This window comes from Palaemon carinicauda, chromosome 44, assembly GCF_036898095.1.
Source record: "Palaemon carinicauda isolate YSFRI2023 chromosome 44, ASM3689809v2, whole genome shotgun sequence".
Classification (NCBI taxonomy): domain Eukaryota; kingdom Metazoa; phylum Arthropoda; class Malacostraca; order Decapoda; family Palaemonidae; genus Palaemon; species Palaemon carinicauda.
In genome coordinates this window covers 46204457-46222329 of record NC_090768.1, presented here as the reverse complement: position 1 = coordinate 46222329, position 17873 = coordinate 46204457, and the positions used below count along the sequence as shown (strand labels likewise).

At 33.7% G+C, this 17873-nt stretch overlaps 1 protein-coding gene across 2 annotated transcripts in view; it reads left to right on the top strand.

Annotated features, from left to right (window-relative positions):
* LOC137634466 (uncharacterized) overlaps window positions 1-17873 on the top strand; it is a 281610-nt gene that overhangs the window by 86501 nt on the left and 177236 nt on the right. The window contains exon 1 of one of the 2 annotated variants that reach the window (XM_068366875.1): window positions 17127-17599. The exons of the other annotated variant lie outside the window; for it this stretch is intronic. The gene's annotated coding sequence lies outside the window, so the exon portion shown is untranslated. Of the gene's footprint in view, window positions 1-17126; window positions 17600-17873 lie in introns of those variants that run through there. 2 annotated transcript variants of the gene reach the window in all.

The following is a 17873-nucleotide window of genomic DNA, read 5'->3' as shown; positions in this document are numbered from 1 at the left end:
TGTAGGAAATTGTGGGTTGGTCCTTGTCTACGATAACGTAACAGTTAAACAATACTTGTCTAGTTTGATGCGTTCCGATTTTCTCTTACTGCGATTAGCAACAACCAGAAAAATATAAAATCACGAGAGAATTTTTCAAATCACTAATTAGGTATTTTTTTTTCTTTAAACATGTAGAATTTCCTGTTCATTAATTTAGACTAATCCTGTAATTCATAAGTGCATATCTCTCTCTCTCTCTCTCTCTCTCTCTCTCTCTCTCTCTATATATATATATATATATATATATACTGTATATTTGTCAATGAGATCTAACTTTTAATGGTGTCACCCGTCCAAGTACGGATGAAAACGTTCATTTAATGATCGAACATTGACATATGCTTATTACACTAATTTTAGTTTTGATTTAGTCTTACCTACATGGTTCTTGAACACGCAATTATGCCCTTCAATTGTCCTCAGATTCCCCCTAACATCAGCGTTACCTTATGTTTTCGCCAAACCTTTCGATACACTAACACATTTTTTCCTTTCCATTTGTGCACAAACTGTCTTTTCACTTATTTCCCATCAAGAGCCAAAACATCCAGCTTGCGCACTTTAACAAATCATTTATATTTTATATATATATATATATATATATACATATATATATATATATATATATATACACATATATATATACACATATATATACATATATATATATATATACATATATATATATACATATATATACATATATATATATTACATACATATATATATATATATATATATATTTACTTTACAAATTTGCTTCACATCTGTACACATTCAAAATCTCAGATCAGCCGTATTTTGCTATACTTTGGAGATAGGAAAATTTAGATTGTGAATTCTTTTATTTTTAAAGGAAAAAATATCTGTAAGAATCGAATTTTTAGAGACTTTTTTTTTTTCTTTCATTTCCCCTCAAGACACTTAATTTTTGTTTACTCCAGTACCTCCACACCTATCAAGAGCTCCACCATCATCTCTGTCACCTACTTATTCATTCAAATCAGCCAGTGCAAACACCATATTATCTTACCCCGGCCAGGTTCAGATTCTGTCTTCAGGAAAGACCTTCATTGTTACTTGTTTTTTATGCCTACATCAAGTATAATTTTTACCAAAAGTGTCCTTCAGCATACATGGCCTTATTCATACAGCCCTTGAATTAACGTACTTATATATTTTCAGCCACCCCCTGATTCTCTCTTTATTCTAGGACCACTACCCCTTCTCAACTCTTCCTTCACCTTAATCAAACACAATCACATTTTCCTAGCCATTCTTGTCCACATATACTATAGTTTTCGTTTCACCATATGCCTAAGTGTTAGAACTTTTTTCTCTAAGCATTTTCCTGAAGTAAATCGGTAATCATATTTGCCCGCATACTTGCTCATACAGAACCCCAAATCTTTGTATATTTTGCTGTACTCTTTATCCATGAAACTCCTGCCGAATTAATGTATATGTTGCAATGGACCCAAAATCTTCAAAACACTTTTTTTTATCCACTTCCATTTACTTAAAGTGCCCGAGTGCAATTGATTATGTCATTTGCTCACATTTATAGACTCATATTCGTGCAGTAATAGGCAATAATTTTACTTTAGTCCTTCTACTCGAGATGAGGTATTTTGTTTCCTTATTTACTCTACTTGCAAACTCGTAAGATTACGAATTCATTAGTGAATATTTGCTAGCAGAGAAAACTTTTTCTTGGTTATGGCCATTGAACATCCAAATGCAAGTGGGGAAAAACCTGCTGTTGAAGTAAGAATTTAATGGTAAAAGAGGTCAGACTGGTATGCAAGAAAGGAAGCAGGGACGGAGGTGAAGTGTCCCTGGAAGGGGTCACGGTCTAGGTATATCTGGACCCGGGGGGGAGGGGGTTGGTGCTGTTTAATGGCTACGCTCTTTCACACGTGGTTGCATTGGCACGGGACTTTTTGTAAGACCACTTTAGGGTGAAAAAGATTGGAAGGGATTGGTCTGGGGTATAGGATTACTGATCAGATTCTCTCTACGAAACAGCCAGTTTAAATCAATTTGACAATAACATTACGTGTCTCATATAAACTGAAGAATAGAAAAAAAGACTACGAATTATGCGTCAGTGAAGAGAGTAAGGTTAAAAGTTATTCATTTTATATAATTATATATATATATATATATATATGAATTACATGTGTATATATATATTCATGTACAAATATTCAAACATCTTTACATATGAATATATATATATATATATATGGGTGTATAGGTATTTATATATACATATATGCATATGTATACTATATATATATATATATATAGTATACATATGCATATATGTATATATATATGTTTATATATACATATGCATATGTATACTATATATATATATATATATATATCTGTATGGATGTGTAGGTATTTATATATACATATATATGTATACTATATATATATATATATATCTGTATGAATGTGTAGGTATTTATATATACATATATATGTATACTATATATATATATATATATATATAAATATATATGTATATATATATATATAGGCATGTATATATATTTCTATACATGTAGCAATAACTCGGTTTACCTATAACTCAGAATACAAGCAAATTGGTATATGTGGGTTGTATAGTTTCCCTCAATATTCATATTCTTTTTGGAGTACTAAGGAGACTAGTATGCGATTCACATAAAACAGTCCTGCAATACCCATATGCCACTCTGGCATTGGTCACGGGATTTTTACACTATTTGGTTTTGCCTAGCTAGCATCTGCCACTGGATGTGTATAACACCCCTCCCCTCAGACCTCAGTTCTTTTACTCTATCGGACTCATATCAGCATCACCTAAGTTACCTGTATTCTGCAAGCGTCTTTGTCAATGTTCTTTTGTGAAGTTGCGACTGCGTGTTCTTCATGGAATTGTGATCGCTATTGTTCTTGTCAAGTTAACAGTATATAGTAAAGTATATAAAAATAACCCCAAGATGATGAAGAAATAAAGGTAAGAAGATAACTATAGAAGTGAAAAAAAATATATTATCAAGAAGTATGATTGTGTGGCAGCCCCAGCAAAAATATACAATCGTACAATATCGATGATTAGTACAATTCTGAAGAAGAAATCTAAGCAATTGATACCACAAAAGGGCTGATTACATTTACGAAACAGCAGCAACGTGTTCCAGATAATGTGGAGAACTCTCTTCTTATTTGGATCATTGAGGAGTAGTTTGCAGGAGATATGATAACCGAGAACGTTTTGTGAAAAAGCAAAGTTTTCGTATGCTGAGCTTGTTAAAAAGGAGCCAAGTATGTCAACAGACCAAGAAAAAGGAACATTCAACGTGAGCGGAGGCTGGATTGAAAACTTGAAGAGAACAGGCTGCTATATTTTTTTACAACATGGGACAGCAGGCTCTGATGTCGAATCAGCATATGCATTTGTTTCCGACTTTATAAGGTTCATGAATCCCGAATCTTCCATGCTACAGCAAGTGTTCAACTTTTACGAGACCAGTCTGTACTGGAAGATGGCTAAGAGGACCTCAATTACAGCAGAAGAGAAAACACTTTCCAGTCAAAAGACATGAAGGATCGCTAACGGGTTAATCCCACAAATCTGAGTATTGTATTTTAGTTTTTAAAGATTTTAATGATTTTACTAAGCACAGGCTTACTTGATAAAATTTAAATATTTATTCATCATAGGATTTGATTTCTAACTTTAATTTGTATATCAGAAATATATATATATATATATATATATATATATATATATATATATATATATATATATATATATATATATATACACACACACACACACACACACACACACGCTATACTTAACTAAAGAATAAGGGTAGAAAAAAACTGAAGTTAGAATTAGAAAGATGAATAGAGTTCCCAAATAAAACATATGCATTCTTGAAAAAAATTTGACATATAGTCATTTGATTATGAAAAGTTTTTTTCCCTTAGTCTAAGAAATTGTACGATATATATTTTTATGGAAAAATGTTCATATTGTTAAATAATTCCGTATAGCATGTGAAAGTACAAAAATGGCCTTTCAAATGGTGTATGAAATATAAATGTAATTATTTATGCTCACGAAAGAACGTGTAAAGGAATTCATCTATGCATTCCTGAACTCAGGCTAAACCATGGGGCTTACACTTATATATAGTTTTTCTAATACGCCATAATCAATACTGCCATAAAATAAGTAAGAAATGGCAATAAAATCTAAATAAATGTTCTATTTATGGTATAGATAAAATCAATAGGTGTCTCCACAAAAATTTAGGAATTGTGGTCGAAAGACTGAAATTGGTTTTATATGTAAAGTAAATCAATGGTAAAGTTTTATAAATAGACCCGTTAATATTTTTACATTTTGCCATAAATATATATATATATATATATATATATATATATATATATATATATATATATATATATATATATATATATATATATATATATATATATATACATACACGTTGTATCCAAACAAGGCCATATTCTTGTGATGTGGGGAAGGAAAGACGTAGGAGGCCTTGATTTGGCATGTAAATTTGAGTTTCCCGGAAACCTCATAAGAAAGCTTTTATGCTTTTCAGCATAACGCCTATGCTTTTTTTTCGCGTTTTGAAATGGCCAAACTATAACAAATATAAACTTCTTGTTTATTGCATTATTTGGAGGAATGATTGAACATTTTCATGATATAAACAGAATATCTTTGTAATGAAGCGTGAAGAATATGTGAATAACTTGAAATATATATTTTAAATATATCATAAAAGTATAAAATTTTTAGAGGATGAAATCAAACCTCTCCTGGTGTATCACTGTGGGGATCCACGAGCCTTTGAATAGTGCAAGGTGCACAAGAAACAACTGAAGTCATGTGAAGGTTAAACAACAAGGCTTGGGTAATCAAGATGTGAAGGTTAAACAATAAGGCTTGGGTAATCAAGATTTTGTTTGTTATATAGGTCAATGAGGTTTTTGGTTCTGAAGTTAAAAAGTACCTTTTGGACAAGAACCTCCCACTGCAAGCCCTGATGCTTACAGACAATGCTTTTGCCCATCATCCACCTAATGGAGGAGCTTAAATTTATCAAGATCAAGTTCCTTCCGCCAAACACCACTTCAATTTTCCAAACTTGGATCAGCAGGTGATCTCAAATTTTAAAAACCTTTACAAAGGGCATTTTCCCAGTGATTTTTCGAGGTCATCAAAGGAACTAAGCCCACCGTCCGAGAGTTTTGGAAAGAACATTACTGTATTGACAACTCCCTCAAAATTATTGATTAAATATGGGATGTGGTCACTAAAAGAACCCTCAGCCTTGCTTGGATGAAACTGTCTTGAATATATTGTTGAATGTGCTTTTGATGGATTCAAACCCTTGTAGGATGAAGTTGATAGTGGAGGTGGACAGGGATGACATTACGAGGAGCTGTTAGGGTTGCATATGGAGCAGCAACAAGAGGTAGCTTAGGAGAGCCTCTGAGGACTACTTTGAGATTCAGGGCCTCTGTAACACGGTTTTTTCGCAATAACTTTTTTTCTATGAATTTCATAAATATAACGCTTATTCAGAATGCACATTATATCTACACACAAATTTTGACTATATTCTGCATCACGTAGGTTGAATAAATTTGGTACTTTATTAAGTAAAAGTGACGATTTTTGAAGACGGGCCAACTTACTCAGAGAAAAGGTTTCGAACGCACTCGTTACGTAACTTATGATGGCATTTCTTCTCTCTTTCTCGATCGATGATTGGTTATACGTAACGAAGGCTATACCTCTGCCAACAACAACACAAAAGTGTAAATAAAAGCAAAGCAGTACACCTTTATGAACTCTGAAACCTCTCCACTGAGAATTGTCATAATGAACAAACGAACAAAATATGTTAATAAATACAAAAACACTTCGATTATTTGTCTAACTCCCAAAATAAGTTTCCTAAGAAATTACAGTCTACTTTATAGCTCACAATCAGACTGACAAGGTGTAGGGAATAGTTGGTAATTTTCAAAAACGTAGTAGACAAGCTTGATTTGATAACTGCTATATCCAATGTCAAGAATTTTTATTTATTGTCTATCTACCGATCTATTTACTGTAAAAAAAAAAAAAAAAAAAAAAATAGCCGGTACTGTATTTTGCTTTAAACTTTCACCAATAATTATCGTCAGAATGATGACTTCATGAGGCTCCGCCCACTTTAGCTTCGTTATAATTCTGGATAACACTGAAGGCTATCATGGGCATTGTTGGATCAGAAAATTAAAATTCTGGCTATAAAAACTTATTTCTCGAGTAGTTGTAAGAAGTGCTAAATGATCCTCAAGGATCCCAGCAGTTGGCCTAAACGTTTAATTCATGTATACTACTGTTGGGGCACTACTGCTACAGTAGTATTACTACGCTAGCACAGATACCCCACCCACATTTATGTATCGTTCCGCCATTCATAAAGTCTGTGTCATTTTTTTTTCACTGTGCAATATGCCATGGCCTCCTCAGAATTTAAGTTTTATATTAGATGATAGGCTATTTCATTAAGCTGACATATTTATGGCAACTGGGTATGTTATTGCCGATGTTGAAGCTAAAGATAAAGTTTGGTACCATTCCTTCATTGCATTATCATCTTTACTACTATTTGTTTTGCTACATGTAGTAATTATTTTAAAGGATAAATTAATTATGTTCACTTTACTCCTATAAATTCCCATAAGATGTACAAATAAAACTCCTAAAACTATTCATGATTTATTTACAAAATGCAGTCATGCCCAAAACATAGCCAACACGGTCGTACGGCATAAGAAGAAGAAAAAAAAAATTATATCGGATAATCCGTTGGTCTGATGGAGAGTTTAGCACAAAATTCTCATTTTAACAAAAATAGTTATATCAAGACTGTTAACATACAATCTCTCTCTCTCTCTCTCTCTCTCTCTCTCTCTCTCTCTCTCTCTCTCTCTCTCTCTCTCTCTCTCGTTTACATACAATCTCTCTCTCTCTCTCTCTCTCTCTCTCTCTCTCTCTCTCTCTCTCTCTCTCTCCTCTCTCTCTCTCTCTCTCTCTCTTGGTGGCATAGTGAATAGTTAATGGAAATGTTCAAAAGCCTGAGTGACATTACAAGTATTATAATCATATTACGCTAAATACAAATCAGACCATAAACATTGGATTTAAACTAGAAACTGAATAATCACCTATTCAGGCTATAGTAAATATGGCCATGGGATTTCTCTTGACTGTATAAAGTTGCAAGTCGTAAGATAAATGCAGTTTTGCAACCACAGGGGAAATTCCAAATCCTGCTAGCCATTCTTGACTGTTATGGGTTCCAGAGCCGATGGAAGAAGGTGAATGGGTGTCGGGTGGATGGGCGGGGCAAAATTTTGTCAAAAGGTGTTTACATTGCTTACGTAATGAATGTTTTCGACTCTTGGCTCGTTATCACTGGCCATGGCGTCGGCTAGATCATTTTTACTCTATAAAAATTAAAACTATCGGGTTTAGGTTATTGAAAATGCTGACAAAATTGGTGTGTGGTTGTAAAATATACATATGTCAACTTTCAGCTACATCCGATGCCTTGATAAGGAGCAAAGTCCAAAAAACCGTGTTACAGAGGCCCTGAATCTCATAGTAGGAGGGACAGAGGAGCAAACCTTGATAAGGTCGTTAAAGGCTCTATAAGTACATATATTTTCCTCTCGACATTTCTATAGTATTTGCCGTTTAGAAATAATCGTGTCAATGGTCCCTCCTTCCTTCCTAATCACAAACTAGGTCCTTGTGGCAATACTTTTGATGAATGTTTAATCAAGTCTAATAGCATAATCTTACTAGTATTTTATCCGCTGCAGATAGAAGGAAAATACCTCTGCTCTCGTTGCAGTCACTACTCTCTACTTTAATCTTATATACAGTATAGGAATTATTATGGAGTTACTGTTTTGTATGTTTCTCCCTATTATGTGTTATAGATGATCTTGTTTAGTTGCCGTTTAAGAAGATATTCCCTGGGCTTACAAATCTAAATTTCATCAGGAATGCCGTAAGACTACAGCTTATTCCTTCTTTAGCACATTTCAATGGACTCACAATTTTACCACCTCTGGAAGATTTTAGAGGTACTTAATGCACTAAGATAGGCAGAGCATCAGTAACAGTTTTATCAAAAGCTATATAATGGTTCAGAGTAGCATGAAAATACTCATCTCAGTGGTTTAGAATCTCAATCCATTGTTTGAGGTTGATTGTTCCATCAGGTGTGCTCACTGGTCCAATAAATGTATTAGATGTTATTCTTAAAGCCTGTCGGTGTGGTTTTGGTCAGAGAACTTTAATTTCCTTGGCCTTTCTACCCACCAGTAGTAGTTTCGAAGCACACATATTTGATGTTTTTCTTTCGACCTCAATATTCTATTTTTTTTTATCTAGTATTTGATGTATGATGTCTGTGTTCTTATTGAACCATTATATAAAAGAGTGCTTAGTGAAACAAATTGTTGCCTCTACAGCATCCCCTATAAGTTTGCAGAATTTTTCCACTCAAGTATCTGTATCTTCCTCAGGAATGTAGGTTAAGGAAGTGAGGCCTTCAAAAATTTGAACATGAAATAAATCTCTTGTATCTAACTTTTCAGCGCAATACATTCCAATTTATAGACTCGGTCTGCTTGCAGATTTGAGGTCTAATTTTGAATTTTAAAAATGAAACTCGTTAATTGATAAACTGCCCAAACACCCTTGCGAGCATTATTCGGTTATGTTTACATCATTGGTGTGGTTATATTGTAGAAAAGTATCTGCTACTGCTTCGATTTTGGATGGATCATCGAGTTTTTGAGCATACCCTTTAGCTCATATTTTTTTGTAATAAGATCATAATCAGCGCATAGGGAGAGTTAAGAGGCTATTAGTGTTCATAGTATCTTTGCCTTGATTAAATATGGCACACTCAATAGAGTCTTAATTATTACATCACAAGCATTGATATATCCACTCAAAACACCATATCAGTTCTGTTGATATTTTGTAGCACTGCAACAAGGACGGAGTAGAAGTTTGTATTTTTTCATCAGCATCCAATGTTGAAGCCTAAACATTGATTAGTTTCAAGAAATTTCATTTTGTTAATAAGATACACCTGGTCCCAAGTCTTTATTAACTGATAGCTGCGAGATCTTCTGGTAAGTTTGCGAGTATTTTGGTCTATAAAATCCATACCGTGAATCCGAGGAGAATCCTTTGGTAAGCTTCTCCAGAAAAAGGTGTCTCCCTGACCCACTTAGGTGGGAGAATCCTCACCCAGGATAAGAATCTAACTTGGAGCAGGAATGTGTCTTGTATCTATAAAGTTTGTTGGTAATTATTATAAGTTTCTTGGGATCTATCGTAGCTTGGAGAGTCCTCTCATGTCCCAGGTTCCTATGATTATTTTATGCTAAATCCATTTTGACTGCGGAGTACGCTGTCTTGAATGTCTGTCGCTAGATATTTAAAGTTTTGAGTTGCCAATGTTTGGGAAAATCTTTCTAAACCCTTAAATGGGCAGTTTAGTAGCACATGTGGCTACCGAAGATGATCGCCACTCAAAAATTTTACAGCTGGCCAGTGACAAAATACGACATTTATCCCCTTCATGCAGGACCTTGAATAAGAGTAGCTGGTTTCAAAGTGGAGCTTCTATCACCCTACTTTATTGCCATGGAGAATTGATAATTGATGAGTTGGTGAAGCTATGTAGCTCCGTGCTTTCCCTGCAAAATTATTGATTTAAGATGAAGGCGTAGGCATGGGTCTATAGTAAACTCTAACACTTGACCGAGCCATCCAATGTCAGAAAGCAAAGAGAAACTTCAACAGACAGCCCTGCTGCAAGGGACTGTCGAAGAGTAGAAACAAATTACTCATTCTTCCTAACCCCTGTGCTGATTCTCTACATGCTATAACTGTAGGGAAGCCCCTGAAATCTTAGTTTCAAGAGTCTAACCTCATAAAGTAGTGGGACTACTCGCTTGGTTTAGCCCATCAGTCTAGGTGGTGTGCCAGGATGTGGCGCTTGAGGCAAACAAGTGAAAGTTTGAGTTCCAGTGGTAAACAGTGTTCTTTTGTCATCCTATGAAGATGTAACAGCCCTATCAAACAAAGAGCCACATCCATATATACATGTGTGTATGTATATATGCATATATCTGTCTATCTATCTATATATATATATATATATATATATACTGTATATATATAATACCAAGCCCTACGTCATTAAATTGTTCTAAGAGATGAGATGTAAGTTGATTTTTGACATAGATCTGATTTTCACCCTATCAAGTGAGTTATATGTTCCCTATACATATACTGAACGTGAAAAGTACTTTAAACTTTACATGATTTTATAGAAACCAAGATACCTACATTATTAAGTTTCCATGTGAAGTACAGTACAGCATTCCATCGTTATTGAACAATGCAGAAACCGACATAAGGTCCTGTAAAATGATGTAGTAATTTTATTTTTGCGGTAATTACTACAGGATGAACGACAAAGTCAGAACTGACGTATGTTGAATCAGCGTGTTAACAGTTTAAGGGTCACTCTTGAATGGCAGATGTAAGGGACAGGACAACGCCCTAGAGACTAAACATACATAGGATAAGTGTCCAAGCCCCCTCTTCATCAAACTAGGACTGGGGAGGGTCAAGCAATGGTTGATGAAAATTCAGCTGGTAGACCTACAAGCTTTTCCAACCACCCATCCCTAGCTCACAAGCATGATAAGGTTGCATACACTACTAGAAACTATCGAGGTTGAGCGGAGCTTGAACTCCTATCCATACATATACATGAATCAATTTTAACACGTTTTTTAACTTAAGAGTATTAAATTATGTTTGTATCCATCTCGTGTAGAAGTCGAAGACTTGGAAAGTAATCTGCAGAGATACTAAGGAGAATTTAACTTTTTTTATATATAATCATTCCATTTCGCAAATGAAAATCTTTACTTTGTAAATTATAACGTAGATGAGATTACAAGTTTCGTATTTCCATGGAAGGAAGGAAATAATTGCTCGAGGATGGCACAGTAGATTAGTATGTTGGTATACTCTCCTAACACACAGATGCGTGAAGATTGGTAGTTATATGAGCCAAAAAGGTTATAAAATCGAGTCTGTTTATTTGTTTATTTTGTCCGTGGACAAGATTACGCCAAAACCACTGGACGGATTTTGACGAAATTCTCATCACAGATAGATTTTACTTCTGGGACGACCCCCTTAAATTTTTATGATCTCCAGATTTGCCTTTTTCGCCATTTTAAAGATAACGTTAAAAAAATCGACGGATTTTAACGAAATTTTCACCACATACAGATCTTCGGGCATGGACGACTCCATTAACTTTTGGACATGATCCGGTACCGGATCCGGATTCTAGATCCAGATTGGTATTTTTTCACAGTTAAAGCCTAAAAATTAATTGACAGGTTAGATTTTCACCGAATTTTAACAATGGATAGATACTATGCATAGGAAGAAACCATAAAAATTTGGAGATGATACGGATCGATATCGTGATTATGGATCAACATTGCAGTTTTCACCATCTACTGTACACTCAACATATGAAAAGTGGGAGGTGATATCTTTAGCTGAATGTTTGCAATATTCAAAGGCAGACGTCTGAAATCTCTGATTGTTCTTGTACCCTACTACTTGTGAAGATTGTGAGGTCTTTGGGGACGCCAAAAATCAACAACACTCTTGAGCCTGGTGATGGGAATGGCTGGTGTAGCCTTACCAAAATTCTTGGAAAGGAAGTAGTACTTGATGCCAGTGGCCTTTTTAGGTTAAATTTAGCTGGTATTCCGAAACGATTTCCAATGATTTTTATTTATTTATAAATGTGAATTATTTGTGTTTCTAAAGTGATATTTGCATCAATGACTCTCATGATCCGAGAAAATCTTGAATAATTAATTCAATAGTCAGTCTTTATTTAAATACTTGTAAGCCCAAATATGTTTAAAATAATTTTGAAAGGGGACTGGATATTAATTTTATCATATGTATTTCTTATTATTGTTTAAGAGTAAGAATATAGCGATAGTTGTTTTTTGTTTATTAGATACTGTCGAAGCCCAAACTTCCTTCTTGCAATTTCCCAAGTAAATTAGTATTAATTGATAAAACGGGAAAAGCAAGTATTATACTAAATGAATGAAAAATTTATAGGAAAACGAAAGACTGGCATTTATATTTATATATTTCCTTAACTTTCAGGTTAATGACAACCTATTGTTCTTTATATATATATATATATATATATGTATATATATATATATATATACATACACACACTTATATACAGTATATATATATATATATATATACATATATATATGTATATATATATATATATATATATATGCAAAATGGAGGAATGATAAATGATGAAATAAAATTAAACACATTCCAATGACATTCACATGTTCAAAATTGTTATCGGGGAGAGAGTGTGAATACCTTGTTCTTCTTTATGCCCATATTAAGGAAAAGGGTAATAAAAAAAAAATGACATATCTTATGTACACATCGTTGCGTGAATTGCCAATCTATTTTTTTTTTAGAAACCTGTTATACTTACTGAAGTGGAACGACTGAAGAGATTATATTTTTTAACGAACAAATCACCCTCGATGCATCATATTACTGAATAATTGAAGGGAGAGAGCTGCTCACATGGGGCAATCTTTAATCGATATACAATGTGACATAATTTTCATATAATTTTGAATGTAATTATTACATGATTTGCTTCAGAGACGTATTCGCACGCAGTTTAAATAGCAGACGTATCGGGCACGAAAGAATTTCTTTCCTGTTATTCGGAAGTTTATGTAATTGATGATACGAATTGATTTGAAATTTTGTTACCTTGAATTTAAACTTTTGGTGTTATATGTTTAGTGTAAAAAGGAACAATCTCATGTAGTGAATGTTTTAACGCCAATGAACGTTATAAAATAAAAATAATCCATATATGTTCAAAAGCATGTCTTTTGTGAGAAGTCATGTTTGCAACGGCATGTTAGCAAACATATGTAAGACTAAAACCTCTTTCAAAGTGGAATGAATTATTTACTATCATTATATCTTATTGTCTTGAAAATACGAATGCTATTTATTTTTCTGTTTTAGGCATTGTCTAAGCGCTAGTTCCTCCTTTCAAATTCTTATGTACATAGAAATAAATTGAGATAAGAAAACAGAAAGAAACATTGGACGGAAGACATAAAAAGACTTTAAAACCGAAAAATATACATGCGTATCACATTCCGAGCTCAAATTAACACTCCTCTGCAACCTTAATTGGTGTGGTGACAGTCAGTTTTGTTATTTCAAAACCTTGCTATCACGTTTTAACTGCAATGTAAACGTATAACAGTGATTACCATATGAAGAAATAAAAGAAATATAAACTATGCAAATCACCTACTTATTGCTAATGAAATACAGAAATCTAGTACCCGTTACTTTGTGCTATAGTTTAGATGTGTTTCTACTCTTGCTGTGGTCTTTGAATGAGTCCTTTCAATCAATCAATCTATTATTATTATTATTATTATTATTATTATTATTATTATTATTATTATTATTATTATTATTGTTGTTGTCTGTTTACTAACTTCTTAGAACCATGGACAAGATTTAGGAAATTCAAACGTTTAGTAATAGTTCTTGATTTTTGTGAATGATCTATTAGGTTATCAACTTGTGATGCCACTTATTTCTTATCAAGATGCTAATAGAGCTTCAAACAAACAGAAGTTGCTGGTGACGGGGCTTAATCAGATTGCCTTTGGGTATCTAAAGAAGATAATACAGTAGTAACATTTGAGGGTATGAATCAGAGTATGGATACCTTAACGTGGTGAAAGGGTTTGCTGTGAGCTATCAGACGAAAATTTCGCATCACCAATCCACACTGGTTAGCGTGGTGATGAAAACTGGCTAAACCCCAGACATGAATAAGGACATGTCTGAGTCCTTTTATCCTGCAGTGGACTAGAAACGGCTGCATTTTTTATTGCTGTTGTTGTAATAAGTAGACAGTAATCCCTGTAATATGAAAATTTGTACTATCCTTACATGTAAATATTTTTTTTCACCGTGACAAAAATAATTTTATTCTTTCATCGCAACCTAAGAATGCTTTTGAAATTAAAAATCCATAATACCTTGTTAGTTGATCAAGTCATATAGAAATCCAAAAGAATTTTGAATACTATTTTATTTGCACAGTAACTTGGCTGAACAATCATGGTTTGCTTTTTTATTTCTAATAAGCCAAATTATTTGAAAATCAATGAAATTCTGCACGAACAATAGAAGGTAATGTATTCTCTTTCTACGTTGCTGAAGTAGCATGGCATATCCGGTTGTCTGAAGTGATGTGTGAATAGATTATGCAAATGCTATTCTTCATACACACTTGAACTATTACCAGGTAAGGGGTTAGTCCCACTTCTCGAATGGTTCATCTCTAATACTTAGCATTGGTTTTTACTGTTCATTTATTGATTGTGTTTGTCTTAGATTTTCCAATATAATTTTCTTTCTGCCTATACTTTATTATTGAAAATTGAATTCTTTAATTGTTGTGGATTAAAAGTATTATTTTTTTTCTACAATTGGTTTTTAGCATTTCTATAAACATCTGAATCCTTTTTTTATCTCCTGTGTATACGTGGTATTTGTTTCAAGTACTGTACTATGTTCAGTTGGACGGTCATTGTTATTTAACTTAGCGTTGGTTTAAGAAGTTTTTGAATGTGTCTAATGCACTATCATAACCTAAGATAAGTGTAGAGGATAGAAAGTTCTTGCAGCAGCAGTCATCGAATACGACTCCATCCGAACTCATCACAGGCTCTTACATCCTCATAATTCAGCTTTTAAGAGCCTGGATACGACATGAGTTATTTTCTCTCTTAGATAATTACATTACTGTAGAAGTCACAAATTCGGTGGTCACCTGAATTGATCATAACTTATAATTCGTTTCTGGACGAAGCAAGTCTTTGTTTACCCAGTATTTCATGAGCGAGTTCATGTGCTAACTTTGAATAGGCGAGTCGTGATTTTAGAAAAGAAGTCCATATAAAGGTGCGCTTAATTTGTGCATCCATCCCCGTTTCGGTGTGTTCAACATTAAAAGTGTTGTTACCTTCTCCAAGTTTCATTTATCTATATTTTCTTGTCGGAATAGGAATGTAATTTTTTTCTCGTGAAGCAACGGCGTCAATGACTTTTGATGTCAGGATGCCAGAAAAATTCAAATCAATCAGTCAATCTCATGGAGCAAACATTTATGTTTTTGACCCTTTAAACTGGTATTTTAACTGTTTTGTGTGGCAATGTATGGAATTTGAAAATTGCCAACTCTACACTTGATACTATTGTTTTGTAAGTGTAATATGACACTAGGGCTTCAATGGATTACAGGTTCTTAGTTTTTCAACACATATTCGTGTTTGTTTATTGCCAAGACCTTTGAAACTTTCAATCCATTACCGCCATATATCTCAAGCATTATCTAATGGAAAAAAAGTTGAAAAGTAGAGGTTAACTATGAAGGATATAAATGTAAACATAATGGAATAGAAACAGAGAAAGAATTTTAAGCAGAGAAGCTATAGTATGACGCTATGATAGATGAAGAAAAAAATCTTGCTTATATTTGTGCATTTCTTTATTCATATATATAATTGATTTCATCGACTTATCGGCACTGTTCATTTATTGTCTATCTTTGTTCATGTATTTATTTATTTATATCACTAATTATTCTTTTTACATCTTAAACACTGATTATGCTTTTCACATTGTAACCTTACCATTGGTAATTTCATAATTGCATCTTAGATTTACGTTTGAACAGGAAAACTAAGTTATGGAATTTAGTTAGTGTGTTTTAAGAGCAGCGTTTGTAAGTATATATCTCAGGTGTGTGTTTTCATTAAGAATAAAGTTAAACCATTTCCAAGGTCCTAGGTTTATTAGTTGTTTTTATAATAGTAAGACCGAGGTTGACAAGTGACAAATCTACACCTGCGTCTAGAGGAAGAAGTTGCATAAAAAGGTGATTATAAATCGGAATGCATGAGGGTTATCGAACAATGCATCGTAAACCTAACCATGTAGTGTAACCTAGAAAATGGCAGAAATGTTGTAATTTGTTAAAGATTATCAATGTAATTTAAATCTTAAAGATATGGAACTAATTGTAAAATACCTTGAGGGGTTGGAGACCTAAGCTATCTGCTATAGAGAGCAATTGCAATCGTAGAAGAAGGTAATAAGTCAGAGCTTTAAGTGAAGAATGGCTAACTTCGACTCTTGAGTAGAAAGTAGAGTTCATATCCTCCTTGTATAAATATATCTATGCGTCGGTGGTAGTTTGAAGGCCGATATAAGGAGTCTCTTGTTGATAGACCTGCCAGAATTATGCGCCTTACGTATTACAGAATATGTGTTTACATTATTATATACTAGTGATATGATGAACAGGTTTAAACTTATTTCCAAGGTGAATCTGTACGCTTAAAATTATTGTTGAGGGGTTTTATTAGTTACGAATATTTTCCTTCTTTCATTTTATCGTCTTCCATTTATGAATACTACGAGGCTTATTAGCGATGATATATTTGTGTGATGAAAAGTTTATTTTTACTTTTTTCCGTTGGTTTTAATTATGTTCACCCGTAAAATTTCTTGATCGGTTCTTTAAATATGTACACGCGCGCTTGTGTTTGTGTGTGTGTGTGTGTGTGTCAGAGAGAGAGAGAGAGAGAGAGAGAGAGAGAGAGAGAGAGAGAGAGAGAGAGAGAGAGAGAGAGAGAGAGTGCGTAGTTTAAGACGTTGATCTGGCATCAGGTGGATGCTGAAGTGTGGAACGCCTCTACTGTAGGTCCACGGTATACCTAGATCGTGTCTAGGTCAGTTGTAGGCTGGGTGTTCGAGAGGAAGGAAGGTTTGGCATCTCGCTCCACTCCACAGATAGTGCGTGGCCGGGGGTCTTTTTATTTTGTTTTTATTTTATTTTGTTTGCCTCTTATACAGAGTGTCCTATTTACGTTTTTTTATGTGAATGGATAATTTGGATTGATTTGCAAAGTCTATTGTGATGAAGATTTTCGTTAAATTTGTGTGAATGAGAATTGAGAAATTGTCGTCGTGCGTTTATTTTTTCAAATAAGATTTTTGAAAACAATAATTATTTGGTAGTTGAAGAAAATCAATGACAGACTATGATTGTGCGGGTGGAAATGACAAAGGATAAGAAATGAAAGTGAAAATAGATGCTTTATTTTGTTTACGATGATAAATAATTTAATGAAGTGAAGGCCTTGTTGGACCGCCGTTCTTCAATTGGAATTCATACTCTATTATAGAATTTCCGTATCGTACCTCGAATAATGATGTTACTGAGTGAGTATGATGTTTATTTTGGGTCTTGACATCTTAAGAAAAAATCTCTGTACTTTACCACTCCAATTAATGTGAGATAGGTTGTAGTAAACAAACTAAATTTTGATATGCTTATTAATGAGCCTTTCATACAGGGTTAATGGGAAGGTTTTCTCGTATCCCACGTATAATCTTTTAATATATTGGAATGTGCAGATGGTTGGAAAACGGGTGTGTATTATTTGGTTTAATTTTTTGCAGATATCATTATTGGGTTAAAAATGAAAATTCTCTG